The sequence below is a fragment of the Tenrec ecaudatus genome, chromosome 11, assembly GCF_050624435.1.
Source record: "Tenrec ecaudatus isolate mTenEca1 chromosome 11, mTenEca1.hap1, whole genome shotgun sequence".
In the NCBI taxonomy this organism is placed as follows: domain Eukaryota; kingdom Metazoa; phylum Chordata; class Mammalia; order Afrosoricida; family Tenrecidae; genus Tenrec; species Tenrec ecaudatus.
Window position 1 is genome coordinate 44,505,146 of NC_134540.1, and position 10,185 is coordinate 44,515,330.

Below are 10,185 nucleotides of genomic sequence, written 5' to 3' on the forward strand. Positions count from 1 at the left end.
TATTCTAATAACCTGGCACTCTTTGATACTCACCTTCCTGACAGGATCACTAAAGACACAATGGGTGAATAAGTAAATGTGGTGAAGAAAGTGGATGGTGCCTGGCTATCAAAAGATATAATTAAAGGCTTGAAATTAAACTAGCAGCCATCTAGCAGGGAAGCAAATAAGACCATGTGGAAGAAGCACATCAGCTTACGTGATGATGAGGTGTCTATGGGAGCAAGTATGAGGTATCAAAAGACTGAAAACAAACAATTATATTGATGTGAATGGTGGGGTTGGAGTAGAGACCCAAAGCCCATCTGTAGAACATTGAACATTAGCCTACAGAAGGCTTTCAAGGAAGGGACAATTCAACCAGTGTGCAGTATAGCACCAACCAAACACACATCATTCCTCTAGTTCCTAAGTGCTCCGCCACCCCCACCCCCACCCCACTACCATGACCCATGTCTACCTTACAAATCAGGCTAGACCAGAGTACAGACATTGGTACAGATAAGATCTTTGGACACCTGGAATTCAGGAAAGATAAAACACTCAGGAAGAGTACTGGGATTAGCAATATCATGAGGGTAGGGAGATGGGGGGGGTGCGGCGAGAAAAGGGGAAACCACCACAAGGTTGAATATATAGCCCAGCCCACAGGGAGACGAATAACAGAAATATGAGTGAAGGGAGACAACAGACCGTGTAAGACACAAAATAACAATAGTAATATATAATTGATCAGGATTCATGAGAATGGGTGAGTGGCTGAGGGATGGAAAAAAAAGAAGCAATACTAAGGACTCAAGCAGAAAGAACATGTTTTGAAAATGTTGATGACAACATATGTACAAGTGTGTTCAATACAATTGAATGATGGATTGTCATAAGATTTGTAAGAGCCCCCCAATGACATGATTAATATAAAAAAAGAAGATTGTGACTTTTCAAAACCAGATTGTTGCATTTGTCTTCTAAAGTGCCTTTATGTATCACATGGCCTGTTACAGAAAATTTTTTAACCCCTACTGTACCCCATTGTTACTATCCCTTGCACTACTTTATTTAAGAAATAAGATTATAAAGGTTTTATGCATTATTCACTCTGGAGGAAACCTCATTGTCATTAATTACCTGGCAAGGGATAGGGAATTTTTTGTATTTAGAGTTACTAAAAAAAAGAATTATAGTGTTGGCAAAGAATATTGAAAAGATCATGAATTGCCGGAAGACAAACACATGGATCTTAGAAAAACACCACCAGGATGTTCCTTAAAATAGAGGATGGTGACACTTTTGTCTCATGCATGTTGGACATGTTTCACAAAAAGACCAGTCTCCTGAGAAGGTAGCATGATTAGTTTAGTGTCAAATAAAGAAAAGAGCAGGGGCTTGGGCATAATTCCCATGTTGAGGATGGTGCAGAAGTAGGCGGGGTTTTGTTCTGCTGTCCAGAGGCAAACTATTAGTGGGTGCACACCCAAGTACAACATCGTGTGCCATTTTGTTATGACGGTAATCAAATGTCTGAAGACACTGGTGCTTGGCAATAATACCCAAACAAAACCAAACTCTCTGCCATTAGGTCGATGTTGACTCATAGGGATCCCCTGTGGGTTTCTGAGCCTGCAGCTGTTTAAGGGAGCAGGAAGCTGTGGGAAACTGAGAATCAGGAAGAGCGTGTATACAGACAAGTTCTTTAGTCTAATATTTAAGAAGCCTGAGAGGCCAGGTTTCTGGGTGGAGGGATGCCTTCACACTTGTTAGTTAGAGATGAGTCCTTATCACATGTTCATAATTAAGATTAATCCCCCAAATGTGTCCCCATAATAATACCAATTTTAAGGTGGTAACTTGCAAGCACAAGGCTGCTTATTATACGCTTGAAGTTGACTGCTTAAAGGCTAGCTTCCTGGAGGTTGCCAGCCATCCAGAGCTATCAGACCCTATTGTCTGTTCAACCCTTAAGGAGGACTCACTCCCGGGTGACAGGGAGCACAGATGGCTCCCCTGGAGAGGAGCCCAGGGGAAATTAAGGTCAAGCCAACTCAGAGCCAACCAAGGTCGGGCTGCTGTCATAACTCTAGGACCCGCCCATCTTGTTATGCATGTACCTTCCTGTCACATGTATGCCTCTAATACTTCCCATTCCTACTGCATGTGTAACCCCGAGATTGTCCCTCACGTTATGTGTATGCCTGTAATATAACCCTTTCCGTGTATGTGCTTACTGTAGCTCGCTCCCCAAGATTATACCAGCTTGTGAGAGAATACATTACTGCCTCCTTCTGGTTCTGGTGGCCATGGGAGGGGTGAGTCCTTGCATGCCTTGTCTGTTGTTCTTTTAATTTACCCCTCACAATTCCACAACCACCCGTTGGACCCATGCAGTTATGGGGAGGCTGGTCCCCCACAAATGGTTAGTCTTTCTTCCTTGATGCTGCTGGTGGTTTCGCACTGCTGATCATGCAGATCACAGCACAAAGCATAACCACTACACCAAAATCTTAGTGTTCCAAAAACCTATAGAATTATAATTTATTTGACACAGCAGCATGTGAAGAGAGTGAACAAAAAGGGAATTCTGGTTTGTGAGGGTATCAATTGAGCCTCCTGTTTTGAACTACTCTGCGATAAATTAATGTTTTTCGAGTCATTCCAAAAATGATAACTGGTGGGCTAAGCATTGTGCCGCTAACCCCAAACTCTAAGCTCAGTAGTTTATGTCTACCAGCTACTCTGTGGGATGGAGAGAGATGAGATGGTGTCATTCCCAAAAGACTTACAGTACCAGGAACCCCAGGGAGCAGTTTTACTTTGCCCTATAGGGGGCTATGAGTGGAAATTGATTTGTTTTTATAAAAGTATTCCAAACTGGGAAGGCAATTCACCATCAAAAGCCTGAGCAGGTACACTGCCCTTTATTAAGTGATATTTTTTATCACTGTGTAGCTGCATATCTGGGCTGTAACATTATTTCATGTCTTCAGATGACCAAATGGACCCAGGCTTGTTTACCACGAGTAGGCAATGCTGTCTCACTATCCACGAGAAATATATGTAAGTCACCTGGTAAAGTTTACAAACAGGGCTTCCTGATTTCTATGTGCAGAAGTTCTAGTTGAGTAAATCCAAGTTGTTTAATAAAAATAGGTTTATCTCAGATCACCTGAAGGGCTTCATCATTGTAGATTTTTGATTCAGACCAAATAATTTCTTTCTACCAAACATTTATAGTTGCTGTTTTGATATTTCCAGAAGCAAGATGGGGAAAGAAAAGAAGAAATTGTAACTACTGCATACTCATGTATAATTTGAGTTTTTCAAAACATTTTTAATGCAGTTTTTGTGGTAAAATTAGGTGCCTTGGCTGATAGGTCAGCTTATACTCAAGTATATATGGTAATAATGCATGTTGAATAAAGTAAGGCATATCCTTGGAAACAAATAAGATATGTGAGGGGTTAGGAGACCAGGCTAACTGGCATAACATTTTACTATGGAGAAAAGCTAAAAATGAGTCTAGGGAAGTATGACACAAAACTTTTTTGATGCAAAATTTTAAACCAAAACAGTGTATGTCAAATTTAAAACCATACACCACACTTTTGAACTCTGTATGCTAAGTAAAATGTTTTAGAAACTGGAGTTTACAAGGTTCCAAAAAACATACTTCTTTCAGTAATGCATTTTTTTCTATAAAACAATGTTATCATCTTCAAAGTACTCTCCATTACATTTAATACATTTGTCAAATCTGCAATTCCATTATTGAAAAAACATTTCAAATTCCTATTTGGATGACTGACAGCATCGTCCCCATTTTTGTTTTGTTTTGTATGTTTTCCTTCTCCTCTTCTAAGTCATCAAATCGTTGTCCCTTCAAGTCCCTCTGCAAACTCGGAAACAAAATGAAGTGGCACTGAGAGAGGTCAGGTGAGTAAGACAAGTGGAACAAGAGAGACATACTGCTTTTTGCCAACATCTGGTGCACTGAGATGGCTGCATGAGCAGGTGCATTGTCATGGTGGGAAAACCAGTTTTCTGATTGCCACAAACCAGGCCTTTTTTGTCACACACTGTTATGCAATCTTTTCAGAACCCCTAAATAGAAAGCTTGATTAAGTCTTGATTAAGTCTTGACCTGGAGGAATAAAATCCAAATGCACTTTGATTTGACATTTTCATCCATTAGGGAAATTGATGGACACCCAGAATGAGGTTTATCATCAATCAATATTTCACCTTTTTGGAAATGGGAAAACCACTCATACACTTGAGATTTTTCTCATTGTTCTGTCCCTGTAAGCTGTGCTCAACATCACAACCGTTTCTGTGGCACTTTTTCCCAAGCAGAAAACACAATTTCACAACTGCATACTGTTTTCTTAAATCAACCATCACCAAAAAAAAATGTTTGAGTGATATTGCTGTTATGAAAAAATTCACTGTGACCTGAGAGAATCTTCTCAGGCGCTGCCACTGGTTTCATTAACTCTGAGCAAGTTGCTCGATGTTTGATGCTCAACAAACAGGAACAATGTGTACTACAAAAGCTCCAATCGCACCCAGCGCAGTTTTCCAGAACTTCTTGGTTACCCCTTTATAAAAATTAGCTAGAACAGGATAAAAGGAAAACTCATGAAGAACCTGAGGTTTACAATGGTACACGATATTGATTTCTGAATGTGAAGAGGCCTTAAAGCACTCGCCGATGAAGATCAAAGACTCCTGCCATATAGTCTACACCTCAGTATAAAGAAAATAAAAATCCTCACAACTGCACAAATAGACAAAATCATGATAAATGGAGAAGATTGGAGTTTTCAGGGGTTTCATTTTACTTGGATCCACAATCAATGTCAACAAAAGACAATAATTTTTAAAAGCAATTCATTGGAAAAAGACCTGCTGAAAGACCTATTTTAAGTGTTAAAGAGAAAAGATGTTCCCTGGATGACCTTATTGTGTGCCTGATACAACATATATTATATTTTGTAGTCCGTGTGCAGAGGAAAATTGGGTCATGGAAAGGAGATACTAGAGAAAAATTATGTCCCTTAAGTTATGGAATTGTTGACAATTTTTGAATATACCATGGACTATCAGAAAAACAAACAAACCTGTTTTGCAAGATGGTTCTTTGAGGGCTCCTCTCATGTACTTCAGACATGTTCTCAGGAGAGATCAATCAATGGAAAAGAACATTATTCTGTATCAAGTCGAGGGTAAGTGAGGAGGAGAATGGCTTTCAATGAGATAGCGCAATGCAACAATCGCCTCAAACAGTAACCCTCATGGCGATGGCCCATTGAGGAGTATTGGGAACATGTTAAATTCTGAGCCATGCTTTGTCATCTGTAAGTAGGAAAAATATACTTGACCTTACGTTCTTAAAGGTTTATTAAAAAAAAAACAGATAACTGGAAATAATCACACTTATTCCCAGGGCTTTATTTACTATTTGCTTTGTGCAGACATACATTTCTGTCTATAGCCAGAGTCTCCGGAACTCTAGACCAATATATAAATCTGTTTATGTCTTATCTCCATTAGTGTGCTTCGAAGTATAGTTGGACACAATAATACAATCATAACTAAAACCTTACCCAGTAATCCCAACCTCACAGTCACTCCCGTGTACCTTGTTCTCCATGAACATCCCATATTTCCTTGAAAAGCACTATGATCTCCTCTATATGAGATGTCAGAAATCAAGAAAGGTTTTAGAATACTGTTGTATTTTATTTATAATCCACGCATCCTATCACAAACATCTGCCCAATCGCAAATACCTCGTGGCATTTTACCATGATCTATCCTCACCACTGGACTTGCAAGACTTATCTTTAAGAATGTATGAACATAACTATGTGTCTTTGCTAAAAAATACTTCAAATCTCTGCTATTAGAGTTTGAATTAAATGAAAAATGCTTAAAATGACTTCAGTTTGAAAGGAGGTGGTTTCTGCTAATTTAGGCACTTAATCTATCGTCACCTTTTATCTACTGTCTGTGTACCTGCTGTACTACAAACCAGTTGTCACAAGATTCTGTACTTCTAATTCATGATGATACCACTCATGGAAATGCACAACTACACTTCACAGGGTTGTCAGTGACATATGTTTTGAAATAGAAGCCAGGTCTTTCTAGTCAAGTGTCTCTAGGTGGAATCAAACCACCAACATTCAGCATTTGAATGTGCTAATTGTTTACACCAACCCGGGATTCGCATCTCATAAACCTATACTAATCCCTTTTATTTTCCTTTTGCTGAAGTCAATTTTAGCTGCTGTTTCATTGACTGGAGTCTTATTTTCAGTTAACTGTCTTCAAGTAGCTTTCACCTATCACATGAGATGTCACTTTCTTAGTGAATCGTCCCAGAGCCAGCGCCACATCTCTGCTGTCAATTATCTCCCACCTTTCTTCTGGATTATTTATAACAATCCTGTTTAAGTAATTAATCATTTATTGTCTCTCCTACTACAAGACATGTAACTTTAGGAATTCTTAAAAACCACTTTCTTTACAAACGCTAATGGAGCCCTGGTGGCATGGTGGATGGAGCATTGCGTTGCTCACCCCGGTTGGTGAGTGGAATTCACCATCATCTCCCTAAGAGAAAGACCGGGCTGTCTGCTCCCGTAAAGACGTACAGCCTCGGGGACATGAAGGGGCAGTTCTCCTCTGTCCTGTGGAGCCCCTATGAATTAAGGTTGACTCCAGGGCAGTGAGTTTTAAGAATTTTTTTTTTATAGGATCGAATTCAAAGTAAGAACGCCAAAGCTTAGTTAGGAACCTTAGCAGGGAGTGTGCTTTATATTCATGGAGAAGGTACAACGCCGACAATGAGAGTGAGGATGTTAGTACAAGCTGAAAATGTTAACCAATATCACTGATTTACACAAATAAGAACCGTTGACCTGCGTGTGTTCTGTGGTGTACAGTTCGGAGGGAGCTAGATTTGGGGACAGTGAGGTTGTCCCATGACTACCAACGCCCACATAGAGGGGTTGGAAAGAAGTCAAGCAGTCATTAGACAGCCATGTAAAGACCCAACTGAGCATTCTCAGACCAGAACTCCCCAGGCCCACCTAAAACCAATACCTTGGGCACACCTACCTTAGGTACATACAGGTGGGCCTAACTCAGCCAATGGGGTCAAGCAATACCTTCAACCACGCCTCCCCGCCAGAGGAGTAAAAAGCCGCTGGCGGGAAAGCCAAGCTGTCTCTTTTGCTCTGGTCTTGCAGCGGGTCTGAGGGCAGGGCTCACTCCCGCCACCGGGCGGGTCCCTTAGTGCCCTCTCCAGGCCGACCGGGGCCACATGCGCCAGGCCTGTGGGCTCTTGCTCCGTGCTCACTTGGTCTCTGGGACTTCCCAGTTCCGCACACGTGGGAGCTCTTTCCCTGGGTTTCCGTGCCCCCTTGTGTACCCGGGCACCGTTTCCGTTGGCTTGGCACACTCTCCTGAAACAGCGTGTACCCTCTTGAGACTGTAAGACCTGGAGCTTTCCCCGTCCTTCACTTGGATTACAAGACGTGTTTCCACATGGATTCTTCTAGCATGCGAAGCAAGGAACCGAGGTACACCCCCCTCACGAAACCTAACACATCACACAGCAATACTAAACCCAGGAATGAATGAACCGCCTCATTCCCGAGGAGCCGGAATCCGAGCGGACTGTTGGCAGTGAGAAGGAAACCTGGCGCGCATGTTACCTATTGCGCTGCTCATCACGAAGTCAGCAGTTTGAAACCCTACCGCTTCGCTCGCGAAAGATGAGGTTTTCTGCTCCAGGAAAGATTTAGTCTTCAACCTCCCCTCCCCCACCCTCCACCCCCATCCCTGTCCTCCCACGGGTTCGTGCTAACCCATCCTATAAGGTAACAACCTATCAGTTCACATTGATTCCATAGCAGTGAGTTTGTGTTTCGGTTTGAGTTGGCTGTGATTAGAAGCTGACAAGAGGTTTCATTTTCAAAAGGTGTTCATTGTGTGTTGTCTTTTAGAACACAAATCAATGATCCTTTTTGCTCTGTGCACTCAAGTTTAAGTCCAGGATATTAGTTTCTTATGTGATTGCTTAGAAAAAAACTTTCAATGATATTTTCTCCATTTATAGTTGTTATTTGGGTTTGTTTTGATTGACAGCACATTAAAAATAACAGACTATTGATGATCCTATAATATTGAAAGGACATGTCAAAACTGACAGCTTTATTAGCCAAGGAATTTCAGAATATCCTATATGTATTACAGCAAAAATGATTAATAGAACATAATGAAAGAAAAAGGATTTGGAGACCGAAATCTTGGCACATTAGTACTACATCCCATCTACAATATTTATCATATCTGTAAAACACCTTCCTTATAGGTGTACAGTGAGGATTAAATGGGATAACCCTTTTGAAATTTCTCTATGAAGTCTAAAATGGGATAGTTCCTAGACATTGCATGTGTATGTGTTTATGGAGGGACAAAGGCAATAAAATGATTTTATTTTATGTTCTCAATGGACAAAGACTTGCAACTGTCAGTATCTTCCACGGGAATTCTGTTAACATAAAGATTGTATAACGAGTGCCTTATTAGACCCGGGGACTGATTTTACTCTTAAAGATCATGTACATATCACAGCAATAAATGCACTTCACTTCCTCTTATCCCATGTACTAGGCATGATTGTCCGTGCCTATACTATCCCGAGTTCAACTATCTTATTTATGCAACCCAATCAGAAACTTCTGTGGAATTTCATATATATATATATATATATATATATATATATGAATGTGAATGTACACACACACATAAAAGCACACATTCACCTACACTGATTTGAGTCTAGGCATTTATTTATACCTCAAGCTGGGGAAAGTGTGCTGAAGGGCCTACCTAGGCTCTCTAAGATTCAGTTGCCCTGTGGGACATTTTAATTGTCTGGTTAATGAGGGAGTAATGCCTATTGGGCAAAACCTAATGTTTCTAACTATTAATATGGCCCTGCTGCATCAGTATGGAAGCAACAGAATTAATAACTGTCATCTTGTCCTTTGAGAACCAGGAAATGTTGTTCTTCACTCTGCCCAGAAGGGTACTCCAGTAAGTGGTGAGTAGCATAAATTTGTAAGTTGTGTGTCCTTTCCATAGAATGCCTGAACAACTTCATTTTTATCTAAGCAATGATGCAAGCCAAAAACTAACCAGTTCCACTGCACACCAAGTCACCACAGGAGAAATCTCCCTTCCATATACCTGAGACCTGCTTCTGAGTCTTTATTTAAGAGCTATCCAGCCATTTTGTGTAAATGTTGATGATAAGCTAAGCTTCAGCAGTTATTTTGAGGAAAGAAGATGAAAGTTTGGAAGAGCCCAGATGAATTTAATGAATATCTAACATGCACATAGGAATATAGGAGCTGACAGCAGCAAAATTACAAAATCAGAGAAGCCAGAAACATTAAAGCAGAACTGGATGACATCCTGAGGACCACGGTTTAAAAGGGTGGCATGGAATCTTCTGCATATCAAATTAGTAACCAGGTCAAATTGCAAGTGAATTCACCTTTGATTTAAAACTTTGGAATTCCCACAGAGAGGAATTGGAAGGCAAACGTATTCCTAGGTGAGGAGTCAGAGCACCTGATTCCTGTATAATTACATGGAATGAGAATTTGATACATGACAGTAATTACCTAGCTGAAGGTGCAATTAGCCATTTGTGACCTCATTCTGAGTGGCAACTAATTAACCCTTAATGTCAAAAATGTCAGCCTTCATCAAGACACCAAAGAGAAGTACTACACGATCAGCTAATACTTGTTCCAGCCTATTAATGGTTGAATCTGTCATTAAAAATGAGAGTATATCATTTTACATCGGGATTTATGATAAGATGTGGAGTATGCTCCATCTCTTTTATTTTGTGGCAGAATAATCCGTCTTTGTATGGGCAAAGATCCTTTTCCAAAATAGAATTCTTTCTCATGTGCATATATAACAATCATCTCTCAGTGAGGTAAAACACCATCAGAGTCACAGAGTTACAGTAACTTCTCAGTGAGATGTGTAATTTCTTCTGCTTTTGGAAATCACACCAATTTTGAAACTATGCTGTCATTATCGTCATAAAATCCTTTCAACTACTGGTCACACTGGAAATTGTTTCTGAAAGATGATTCT